The sequence below is a fragment of the Nerophis lumbriciformis genome, linkage group LG31 (genome assembly GCF_033978685.3).
Source record: "Nerophis lumbriciformis linkage group LG31, RoL_Nlum_v2.1, whole genome shotgun sequence".
NCBI classification, from domain to species: Eukaryota; Metazoa; Chordata; class Actinopteri; order Syngnathiformes; family Syngnathidae; genus Nerophis; species Nerophis lumbriciformis.
The window spans coordinates 16730001-16743828 of NC_084578.2; positions in this window are offsets into that span (position 1 = coordinate 16730001).

The following is a 13828-nucleotide window of genomic DNA, read 5'->3' on the forward strand; positions in this document are numbered from 1 at the left end:
ATATATATATATATATATATATATATATATATATATATGGTAATTGGGATTAGTTATATATTGTATATAAAATATTAGGGATGTCCGATAATGGCTTTTTGCCAATATCCGATATTCCGATATTGTCCAACTCTTTAAATAGCAATACCGATATCAACCGATACCAATATCAACCGATACTGATATATACAGTCGTGGAATTAACACATTATTATGCCTAATTTGAGCAACCATGTATGGTGAAGATAAAGTCCTTTTAAAAAAAAAAATTAATAAAATAAAATAAGATAAATAAATTAAAAATATTTTCTTGAATAAAAAAGAAAGTAAAACAATATAAAAACAGTTACATAGAAACTAGTAATTAATGAAAATTAGTAAAATTAACTGTTAAAGGTTAGTACTATTAGTGGACCAGCAGCACGCACAATCATGTGTGCTTACGGACTGTATCCCTTGCAGACTGTATTGATATATATTGATATATAATGTAGGAACCAGAATTTTAATAACAGAAAGAAACAAGCCTTTTGTGTGAATGAGTGTAAATGGGGGAGGGAGGTCTTTTGGGTTGGTGTACTAATTGTAAGTGTATCTTGTGTTTTTTATGTTGATTTAATAAAAAAAAACAAAAAAAAAACGATACCGATAATGAAAAAACCGATACCGATAATTTCCGATATTATATTTTAAAGCATTTATTGGCCGATAATATCCATCCATCCATCTTCAACTGCTTAGCCGGAATCGGGTCGTGGGATTATATATACAGTATATACCAGAGGTGTGGACTCGAGTCAGACTCGAGTCATGAATTTGATGACTTTAGACTTGACTTGACAAAATGTAAAAAGACTTGCAACTCGACTTAGACTTTAACATCAATGAATTGTGACTTCACTTGGACTTGAGCCTTTTGAATTGACATGACTTGACATGACTTGCTACTTTCCCCAAAACCCAAAGATGAAAAAGTTATTCGGGAGCGCTCCGTATTTTTCATTGTGTACTTGTCTATCAGCGTTGCGTGTGTCAGCTGGTGTGGTCTCAGTACAACAGCCAATCAAATTAGATCTACTTTGTTTTCATCACACAGCATTCATCCAATCAAATTGCAGGACAACCAACGAAGAAGACATGTCCAAACCACACGCCAGTGAACAAAAAATGATACCTAAAATAGTTTTGTTTGGGTATAAAAATTACGAGGTGGTCAACACAAAACGGTTTGCAGTATGCAACACATGCGGTTCGAAAATTACTGATGGAGAGGCAACAACTTCCAACTTCGTCCGGCATTTGAAGTTGCACAAAGAACGGTAAGTTTTGAATGTAAGATAACGTTTATTGGCTATGTAACGTGACTTTTATTTGCTGTGTAGTTAAATCAGTGAGGCTGTAAACTCCCTGCTAATGTTATAACGTTATTGCAAACACGGGAATCTGTTGCAGTTCACTACCTTATTCATACTTTTTGTTCAGTGATTTTTTTCAAGCAGGGTTACGTTAGTCAATATATCACACGTAACGTTAGACGGCGGTCAGCAGCACCGCGTATTTTAGCCACCTAAAAAAAGACAAAAATAGTCAAATAAAGGTCAGTTAAAATGTATACTATATTATGAATATGTGTACCGTTTTAGCTAGCTTTCTGACATACTGTTGGTTGTTTACCTCAGTGGTCCCCAACCACCAGGCCGCGGCCCGGTACTTGTCCGTGGATCGATTGGTATCGGGCCGCACAAGAAATAATTTTTTCTTTTTTTCTTTTTTTAATTAAATCAACATAAAAAACACAAGATACACTTACAAGTAGTGCACCAACCCAAAACAACTCTCTCCCCCCTTTTGTTCTGGGCATTGAACATGAAGACTCTTCCTTCACTGTTCCGAGTGGCCATGAGAGTCTTGGCAGTGCCTGCCTCCAGTGCTCCAGTGGAGCGAGTTTTCAGCCATGGTGGCATCATACTACGCCCCCATCGTGCACAAATGACTGACAGACTCTTGGCTAATTTGGTCTTTTGCAAATGCAATGCAGCATAGGGCCCTGACATATAAAAAGTACAACTTTTTTGTTATGTTCACGTATATGTCATGTTTTTTCAATGTTAACACTTTTGTACAAATAAGTACATTTGCACTTTATTTTTCAATGTGTTTGTTCTGTAAAGGAATGAGTTAATGTTTAAAATGACTGGTTAATAGTGCTATTATAAAGTGCAATGTCAGCACAATTTTCTTTCCTGCAATTTAAAATGCATTTGTTTTAATAAATAAATACAGCGTTTGAAAAGCATACACAATCTGTGTTAATATATTAGTCTGTGGTTAAAAGGACTTGAAAGGACTCGAAACTCAAAATGCAGGACTTAGGACTTGACTTGAGACTTTCCAGTCTTGACTTTGGACTTGACTCGGGGCTTGCCTGTCTTGACTCGGGACTTGACTCGGACTTGAGGGCAAAGACTTGAGACTTACTTGTGACTTGCAAAACAATGACTTGGTCCCACCTCTGGTATATACTGATATAGTATATTTTATAGAGATGTCCGATAATATCTATAAACTATAACAAAACTATAATATATCAGTATACAGTACATCGTTTTTTTTTTTGTTTTTGTTTTTTTATTAAATCAACATAAAAAACACAAGATACACTTGCAATTGATATATTATATTTTATAGAGATGTCCGATTATATCTATTTTTATTTTTATTTTTATTTTTTTATTAAATCAACATAAAAAATACAAGATACACTTGCAATTGATATATTATATTTTATAGAGATGTCCGATAATCATACTTGCCAACCCTCCCGGATTTTTCGGGAGACTCCTGAAATTCAGCGCCTCTCCCGAAAACCTCCCGGGACAAATTTTCTCCCGAAAAACTCCCGAGATTCAGGCGGAGCTGGAGGCCACGCCCCCTCCAGCTCCATGCGGACCTGAGTGACGTGTTGACAACACACAACAACAGCGTCTACCGTAAAGCAGTTTGTGTTGTGACACTTTTAAACAGGACAATACTGCCATCTACTTACTGTACATGCATATGTGACTCACCCATAATGTGTCACATTTTTGTGTTGATTTATTTATTTTATTTTGTGGTTTGAATTCGTTTTTGGAGCTGTCATTCCACATTTATCAGTATTCACATTGGTCAGTAGGGGGCAGTAGGGCGTTTCTTCCCAATTGAATGCTATCACCTGCAGACCGGAAGTGTCTTGTCATTCTGATTAGCTAGACCAGTCTGTGAACAATTGAAACGTCCTGTGTGCTTTTTCCTCCTGTATAACAGGTTAGTTTTGGTGAATCAACTCACTGAATAATATTCATGTGATCTTTATAAGTTTAAGTACAAATTCTGATGGTGGAGCCTAACTCTAAAGTGTTTGTGAGTTGTAGTTCGTAAATGAACACTGAAATTCAAGTATTTATTTTATATATATATATATATATATATATATATATATATATATATATATATATATATAGCTAGAATTCACTGAAAGTCAAGTATTTCTTATGTATATATATATCTTAACCACGCCCCCAATCACGCCCCCCGCCCCGCCCCTGACCATGCCCCCGCCCCCAACCCCCGAAATCGGAGGTCTCAAGGTTGGCAAGTATGCCGATGATATCTATAAACTATAATATATCAGTATATACTGTATATATAATCCCACGACCCGATTCCGGCTAAGCAGTTGAAGATGGATGGATGGATATTATCGGCCGATAAATGCTTTAAAATATAATATCGGAAATTATCGGTATTGTTTTTTTTATTATCAGTATCAGTTTGTTTTTTTTAATTGTTTTTTTATTAAATCAACATAAAAAACACAAGATACACTTGCAATTGATATATTATATTTTATAGAGATGTCCGATAATATCTATATTTATTATTATTATTTTTTTTTTTTTATTAAATCAACATAAAAAACACAAGATACACTTGCAATTGATATATTATATTTTATAGAGATGTCCGATAATATCTATAAACTATAATATACCATTATATACTGTATATATAATCCCACGACCCGATTCCGGCTAAGCAGTTGAAGATGGATGGTTGGATATTATCGGCCGATAAATGTTTTAAAATATAATATCGGAAATAATTGGTGTCGTTTTTTTATTATCGGTATCGTTTTTTGTTTTTTTTTATTATTATTTTTTTATTTTATTTTATTAAATCAACATAAAAAACACAAGATACACTTGCAATTAGTGCACTAACCCAAAAAACCTCCCTCCCCCATTCACATAAAAGGGTTGTTATAGTTTATAGATATTATCGGACATCTCTATAAAATATAATATATCAGTATATACTGTATATATAATCCCACGACCCGATTCCGGCTAAGCAGTTGAAGATGGATGGATGGATGTATATATAATATGTAAATATTACTTATATATTTTATATTGCTACTATTGTACATTTTTAGTCTACTTAATACCTGCATTATACTTTCCATCTTTTGAAATTGAGCTACCGTGTGGAACAATTTCCCTTGTGGATCAATAAAGTTTGTCTAAGTGTAAGTCAGTTCCCAATAATGATATGTTTTTACTTGAAAATATGACTCGTCCTCATCGAACGTTTGCGTGGTTTTGTTTTGAATCTGCAAAGACAGGATCCCTGATTGGACTCTGGTGTGTCTGTATGTCTCTGTTAGTGTCAGCAAAGTCCATTAAAGGCGGGCTTGGATGTGTTTAATAGGAACTTCAGAGCCCTGACCTCAAAGCCCATAAAGCACCTTTTTGTAAGCTCACGAAGCAGGCACTCGTGACCTTTGACCTTACAAATAGTCCTCACACTGACACTCAGATTGGAGGTCAGATTCAATAATTGTTAGATTTGCTTTCAGTGGACAAGCCTGTGTTCCCTTCAACTTACCGGAAAAATGAAGGATGCACTTTGATACATTTTGTCAAATTTGTGTAGCATTTAATAATATTATTATATATTTCCATTTAATTTAAAAAAAAGAAAAAAAAAGAAAAAATAGCTGCAGGCCAAAAATGGCCCCCGAGCCGCACTTTCGACCACTGTGACCTAAACCCTGTGGGTGATTAATTAAGACCACAGGCGTCAAATAAAAGGCATTATTTACGTGGCCCGCAACATCATTTTATTGTGGCCTACCACAATTTTATGTGGTCCGCTGGCTACATTATCTTATATCGCCCGCCATTTAAGTGGCCTGCCACACTAATTTATGTGGCTTTTATGTGATCTGCCGCATTATTTAATTGGCGTGCAACATTATTTTACATGGTCCGCCATGTGATTTTATGTGGTCCGCTATATTATCTTAAGTGACTCGAAACGCTGTTTCCAGTGGCCTGCCACATCATTTTACGTGGTCCGCCACTATATATGTGGCCTTGCCCATTATTTTAATTGGCCTGCCCTTTCATTTTATGTGATGCACCACATTATTAAATGGCTCTCCACACTATTTCATGTAGCCTGGCTCATTATTTTATGTGGCCTGCCACATCATTTTACGTGGTCCGCCACACTATATGTGGCCTTGCCCATTATTTTAAGTGGCCTGCCCTGTCATTTTATGTGATCCACCACATTATTAAATGGCTCTCCACACTATTTTATGTAGCCTGGCTCATTATTTTATGTGGCCTGCCACATCATTTTACGTGGTCCGCCACACTATGTATGTGGCCTGCCCATTATTTTATTTGGCCCGCCATGTCATTTTATGTAATCCGCCACTTTATTGAAATAGCCCGCCACATTATTTTAATTGTCCTGCCCCATCATTTTATTTGGCCTGCCATATCATTTTACGTAATCCACCACTTTATTGAAATAGCCCGCCACATTATTTTAATTGTCCTGCCCCATCATTTTATTTGGCCTGCCATATCATTTTATGTAATCCGCCACTTTATTGAAATAGCCCGCCACATTATTTTAATTGTCCTGCCCCATCATATAATTTGGCCTGCCACATCATTTTATGTGGTCCACCACACTATTTTACATTATTTAAAGTGGTTCGCAATGCTATTTTTGTGGCATGCCTTGTCTTTTTATGTGATCCATCATGTTAAATGGCCTGCCCCACTAATTTATGTCATTTTACGTGTTCAACCACACTATTTATGTGGCCTGCCCTGTCATTTTATGTAATCCGCCACTTTATTTAAATAGCCTGCCACTCTCATTTATGTGGCCTGACCCATCATTTTATTTGACCTGCCATATCATTTTATGTAATCCGCCACTTTATTGAAATAGCCCGCCACATTATTTTATTTGGCCTGCCCCATCATTTTATTTGGCCTGCCATTAACATTTTATGTGGTCCACCAGTTATAAATGGCTTGCCACACTATTTTATGTGGCCTGCCTCATCATCTTATTTGGCCTGCCACATCATTTTACGTGGTCCGCCACACTATGTATGAGGCCTGCCCATTATTTTAAGTGGCCTGCCATATCATTTTATGTAATCCGCCACTTTATTGAAATAGCCCGCCACATTATTTTAATTGTCCTGCCCCATCATTTTATTTGGCCTGCCACATCATTTTATGTGGTCCACCACACTATTTTACATTATTTAAAGTGGTTCGCAATGCTATTTTTGTGGCATGCCTTGTCTTTTTATGTGATCCATCATGTTAAATGGCCTGCCCCACTAATTTATGTCATTTTACGTGTTCAACCACACTATTTATGTGGCCTGCCCTGTCATTTTATGTAATCCGCCACTTTATTTAAATAGCCTGCCACTCTCATTTATGTGGCCTGACCCATCATTTTATTTGACCTGCCATATCATTTTATGTAATCCGTCACTTTATTGAAATAGCCCGCCACATTATTTTATTTGGCCTGCCCCATCATTTTATTTGGCCTGCCATTAACATTTTATGTGGTCCACCAGTTATAAATGGCTTGCCACACTATTTTATGTGGCCTGCCTCATCATCTTATTTGGCCTGCCACATCATTTTACGTGGTCCGCCACACTATGTATGAGGCCTGCCCATTATTTTAAGTGGCCTGCCATATCATTTTATGTAATCCGCCACTTTATTGAAATAGCCCGCCACATTATTTTAATTGTCCTGCCCCATCATTTTATTTGGCCTGCCACATCATTTTATGTGGTCCACCACACTATTTTACATTATTTAAAGTGGTTCGCAATGCTATTTTTGTGGCATGCCTTGTCTTTTTATGTGATCCATCATGTTAAATGGCCTGCCCCACTAATTTATGTCATTTTACGTGTTCAACCACACTATTTATGTGGCCTGCCCTGTCATTTTATGTAATCCGCCACTTTATTTAAATAGCCTGCCACTCTCATTTATGTGGCCTGACCCATCATTTTATTTGACCTGCCATATCATTTTATGTAATCCGTCACTTTATTGAAATAGCCCGCCACATTATTTTATTTGGCCTGCCCCATCATTTTATTTGGCCTGCCATTAACATTTTATGTGGTCCACCAGTTATAAATGGCTTGCCACACTATTTTATGTGGCCTGCCTCATCATCTTATTTGGCCTGCCACATCATTTTACGTGGTCCGCCACACTATGTATGTGGCCTGCCCATTATTTTAAGTGGCCTGCCCTTTCATTTTATGTAATCCGCCACTTTATTGAAATAGCCCGCCACATTATTTTAATTGTCCTGCCCCATCATTTTATTTGGCCTGCCACATCATTTTATTTGGCCTGCCACATAATGTGGAAATACTGTCAAAGCGCTTTGAGTACCTTGAAGGTAGAAAAGCGCTATACAAGTATAACCATTTATTTTATGTGGTCTACCACAGTATTTTACATTATTTAAAGTGGTTTGCAATGCTATTTTTGTGGCATGCCTTGTCTTTTTATGTAATCAACCACACTATTTATGTGGCCTGCTCTGTCATTTTATGTGATCTACCACATTATTAAATAGCCTTTCACACTATTTTATGTGGCCTACCTCATCCATTTTATTTGGCCTGCCACTTCATTTTATGTGGTCCGCCACACTATATAAATGGCCTACCCCATTATTTTAAGTGGCCTGCCCTGTCATTTTATGTAATCCGACACTTTATTGAAATAGCCCGCCACATTATTTTATTTGGCCTGCCCCATCATTTTATTTGGCCTGCCATTATCGTTTTATGTGGTCCACCACAGTATTAAATGGCCCTCCACGCTATTTTATGTGGCCTGCCTCATCATCTTATTTGGCCTGCCACATCATTTTACTTGGTCCACCACACTATTTATGTGGTTCGCTACATTATTTAAAGTGGTTCGCAATGCTATTTTTGTGGCATGCTCATTATTTTATGTGGCCTGCCCCATCATTTTATTTGGCCTGCCACATCATTTTACGTGGTCCACCACACTATTTATGTGGTCCGCTACATTATTCAAAATGGTTCGCAATGCTATTTTTGTTGCATGCTCCATTATTTTATGTGGCCCGTCCTATTAGTTTATGTGATCCACCATGTCAAACGGCCTGCCACACTAATTTATGTGGCCTGGCCCATCATTTTATTTGGCCCGCCACATCCTTTCGCGTGGTCCACCGCGCTATTTATGTAGCCTGCCCTGTCATTTTTTGTGATCCATCACATTATTAAATGGCCCTCCACATTATTCTATGTGGCCTGCCACATCATTTTACGTGGTCCGCCACACTATGTATGTGGCTTGCCCTGTCATTTTATGTAATCCGCCAATTTATTTAATGAGCACGCCACATTATTTTAATTGGCCTGCTCCATCATTTTATTTGGCCTACCATCATCATTTTATGTGGTTCACCCCACTATTTATGTGGTTCGCTACATTATTTAAAGTGGTTCGCAATGCTATTTTTGTGGCATGCTCATTATTTTATGTGGCCTGCCCCATCATTTTATTTGGCCTGCCACCTCATTTTACGTGGTCCACCACACTATTTATGTGGTCCGCTACATTATTCAAAATGGTTCGCAATGCTATTTTTGTTGCATGCTCCATTATTTTATGTGGCCCGCCCTATTAGTTTATGTGATCCACCATGTTAAATGGCCTGCCCCATCATTTTATTTGGCCCGCCACATCCTTTTGCGTGGTCCACCGCACTATTTATATGGCCTGCCCCATTATTTTATGTGGCCTGCCCTGTCATTTTTTGTGATCCATCACATTATTAAATGGCCCTCCACACTATCCTATGTGGTCTGCCACATCATTTTACGTGGTTCGCCACACTATGTATGTGGCCTTCCCTGTCATTTTCCGCCACTTTATTTACATAGCCCACCACATTATTTTAATTGGCCTTGCCCATCATTTTATTTGGCCTGCCATCATTATTTTATGTGATCCACCACACTATTTATGTGGTCCGCTACATTATTTAAAGTGGTTCGCAATGCTATTTTTGTGGCATGCTCCATTATTTTGTGTGGCCTGCCCTGTCATTTTATGTGATCCACCACATTAAATGGCCTGCCCTACCAATTTATGTTGTCTGCCCCATCATTTTATTTGGCCTGCCTGCCACAACATTTTGCGTTTTCCACCACACTGTTTTTTATGTGGCCTGCCCCATTATTTTATGTGATCCACCACATTAAATGGCCTGCCCTACCAATGTATGTGGCCTGCCCCATCATTTTATTTGGCCTGCCTGCCACATCATTTTGCGTTTTCACCACACTGTTTTTTTATGTGGCCTGCCCCATTATTTTATGTGGTCTGCCCTGTCATTTTATGTGATCCGCCACTTTATTTAAATACCCCACCCTATAATTTGTATGTGGCCTGCCACATCCTTTCATGTGGTCCACTACATTATTTCATGTTGCCTGCCATATAATTTTATTTTGTCGTCTGCTACATTATTTCATGTGGTCTGCTACATTATTTCATGTGGCCTGCTACATTATTTAATGTGGCCTGCTACACCATTTAATGTGGTCAGCCACATTATTTTGTAGGGCCCGACACATCAGTATGTGGCCTGCAAAAGGCTGGAAGGAATTTAGCACTTTCTGGCTCAATGGATTTGTTTCTGATGCGGGACTCACCACCACATCATAATTGGTCATGTCTACACAGGGAGTGAAATATTTCGAGAAGGTTTTTCTTAAAATATTCAATATTTTTATTAAAATTTTCAGCTCAAAAAAAATCTTGTGGTACGCCAAAGAATCATTTGAATAAAGTACAGTGTTTTATGTTCCTATATTCAAACACTGTTACTGTTCAGACTGTGTGTAATGTTACAGTGGCCACAATATTAAATATACTTGTTAGATAAAACCTGTGTCTTGTTTTTAATGAATACTTAGGCCTACTACAGTACTGTATTTTAATGTTGGTCATTATGGTGGTGCTCGGAGAGCCAAGTGTTTTCTGAGGTGGTATAAAGTTTGAGAACCACTATAGACTATGAGTGCAGTTGCAATTCCAGGACATTAGGTAGCAGTAGTATACAATAGGTAAGGTTGTATTTTTCCTCATTCCTGTGAGAATCCTGCGTTTGACTGGCACACTGAGGAGTGGGATTATCCAGGACTGTCTGCAGTGTGCTCAAACAACCACCAGGTAGCATCTGTGAGCAGATAATACTGTATCACATCTTTCTCTTTTGGATTTATAGGGTCAGTAGTACACTCAAAGGGGTTAAATTAGGCAAGGCAAGTTAATTTAATAGCACAATTCTTATGCAAGACGATTTAAAATGTTTTAAAAATGTATGAAATTATGAGAAGGTGAAAAAAATCCATTAAAAAATGCAATCATAAAAAATATTAATTTAATTTGATTTGTTACCTATAACACAAGCTAAGATGTGAATGTTTTGTTATGATAGTTTACAATATATTGACCTATATTGTACTGGTTTTAATGTACAAAAACTAGGGGTGTCCAAAGTGCGGCTCTGGGGCTATTTGCCACCAAATAATGTTACAAAAAAAAACATAATTGGAATAAAGTAGAAAAGCAGTGTAATGTAAAGAGAAAATGTTACAATGTTTACACTCATAACACAAAGCTGCAATAAAGAGTTGTTTTTTTTAACTTTAAAACTGTCCTTCCTTAAGAAATTATAAAAACGTATAATCCATGGATAAATCTCCAGCTGATTTAAGAATTGAAAGTAAAAATAATATATATTGATGCATGGCTTATTTTTAACACTTTTTTGAGTGGGGGCCTTTTGGACCCCGAGACCTTTAATCTGATTTTTTTTAAACTGTCATTGTTTAAAAAAATAAAATAAAATAAAAAGAAATGTTAGGAATTATTTTTTTAAGGTTTCAATTCCTTTACCTCAAATATTCCATTTTGAATAATATTTTGGGGAAAATATTGCATATTTTGTATTTTTGCCATAAAAAATATTTTTTTTATATTAAAAAGAGAGTGGGGGGGGGGGGTCATAAAAAAAAAGGTAAAAAAAGTTTATGGAAACGGATAGATCTGAAATGTATCTATAGATATCTAAAGATTTCATGTAAAAAATATATTAATAAAATGACTTTTTTCTTAACAGTCCCCGTTATCATTCACCAAAATTGAAGGGAGCCCGAATAGTTTTGAAAATGAAACTGTGTTCATTTTTCTGTGCGGCCCCTTATTGAAATAAGTTTGGAAAACACATGTCCATACAAAATTTGTCAAAATGGCCATAAAATAACATTCATAAATCTTTCGGTGAGAAAAGTTTGGACACCCCTGAACTAAAGACAAGTTAATCTCTTTTTTTTGTTTATATACTAAAATAACACAATTCAGTATCCTTAAGAACTGCTCGCAGACCAACGACTCGCACCCGCGTATTGGTTCCCACTCTAAAGAGCCACTCAAAATACCTGTTCTTTGCCGGATGTTCTTGCATGCTTTTTTCTAGTTTATTTTGAAAAATAGCAGCGCATTCCTGTTATATTGAGGATCTTTGACCAACTTAAACACTGCCTCAGTTTTATACATGACTATATTACTGTTAATATACTAACTCATGCTCACGTCGTCATCTTTTTGCTCTGCTCTATCCACCACCGCACTATTGTTTTTAGCCTTGCACATAATTATTTAAGTACTTGTTTATATTTATAGGTCATTGTTGATATTTATTTTTTACATTGAACAAGGGAGCACAGCCTTCCATGTGTGCGTTAAACATACTTGGCCAATGAAGCTGATTCGGATTCGGACTATATTAGCCATTTGTAGCAATAAAAAAGACCAAGTAAATAGGGAAACCCAATGATAAATAAATGTCTTGTTTATACTTATTTAACCAATTTAATATTTAATAATTTATATGAATATCACTGATATAAAAGAGAAAAGGTTGTGTTGAGCCAACATGTCAAAAACTAATAATAAAATATTATATATATATATATATATATATATATATATATATATATATATATATATATATATATATATACTGCGTTGTGCCTCAACATGGATTGCGGACTCGGCTAACTGCTGGCCTGCTGTGCAGTGAGACCGTATTGCTATATGAATTATATTATACATTTCCAAAGTTTAGTTAGCTGAGGTATATAATGTACAGTGTATTTTGTCAACAACTGTATGTGTGTAACGTATTTCTTGTGCTGAGCAATCATAAAACTGCTGCGAAGACGCACTGTGTGAGGCTCGCAGTAATCCCGCCTCCTGGTGCCGGTTAATGCACCCCCGCGCAGAGTGCACCCCCCGACGGGAGCGCCACACCAACCAAAGCCCACACCCAAACCCTCCACGTGCAAGACCGAATCCACCCAAAAAAAGTCACTTAACAAGAAGCCAAAAAGTGCAAAAACAACAATGCTCGCGGCGGAGGAGCGTGAACGACTGCAGGGACACAACATTAGGTACACCTGCAGACTGCAGCACGGATTTCATATTTCATTCATTCACAACTCCTCCAACACGAACACCACTGTTCCCGCACTTATAAGTAAAGGTAAGACCATAATAACGTTTTTTTAATTAAATGTGCTTTTTTGTGTGCTACAGTTTGTATGTGTAAAGTTAAAGTTAAGTTAAAGTACCAATGATTGTCACACACACACTAGGTGTGGTGAATTTTGTCCTCTGCATTTGACCCATCCTCTTCTCCACCCCCTGGGAGGTGAGGGGAGCAGTAGGCAGCAGTGGCCCCGCGCCCGGGAATAATTTTTGGTGATTTAACCCCCAATTCCAACCCTTGATGCTGAGTGCCAAGCAGGGAAGAATGCTGGTATGAGCTTTTAAACATAACCCGTTAACTGCTGCCAATTAAATGGTGAATAAGATACTCTTTAGGGTTCATATGTTTGTAAATCTGACTGTGATGAAGTCAGTGCCTCACCAGCCATCAACCTCACCGCACGTCACTGATACATACATATATATGTATATAAAGTTAAAGTTAAAGTTAAAGTACCAATGATTGTCACACACACACTAGGTGTGGCGAAATTATTCTATATATATGTATGCATATATATATGTGTGTATATATACATGTATATATATGTATATATATGTACGTGTATATGTATATGTATGTATATGTACATATATATGTATATGTATATATGTATACATATATATGTATACATATATGTATATATATATATATATATATATATATATTTACATATGTATATATATATATGTATATATGTATATATATATATGTATATATGTATATATATAAATGTGTGTATATATATATGTCTATATATATATATATCCATCCATCCATCCATTTTCTACCACGTATTCCCTTCGGGGTCGCGGGGGGC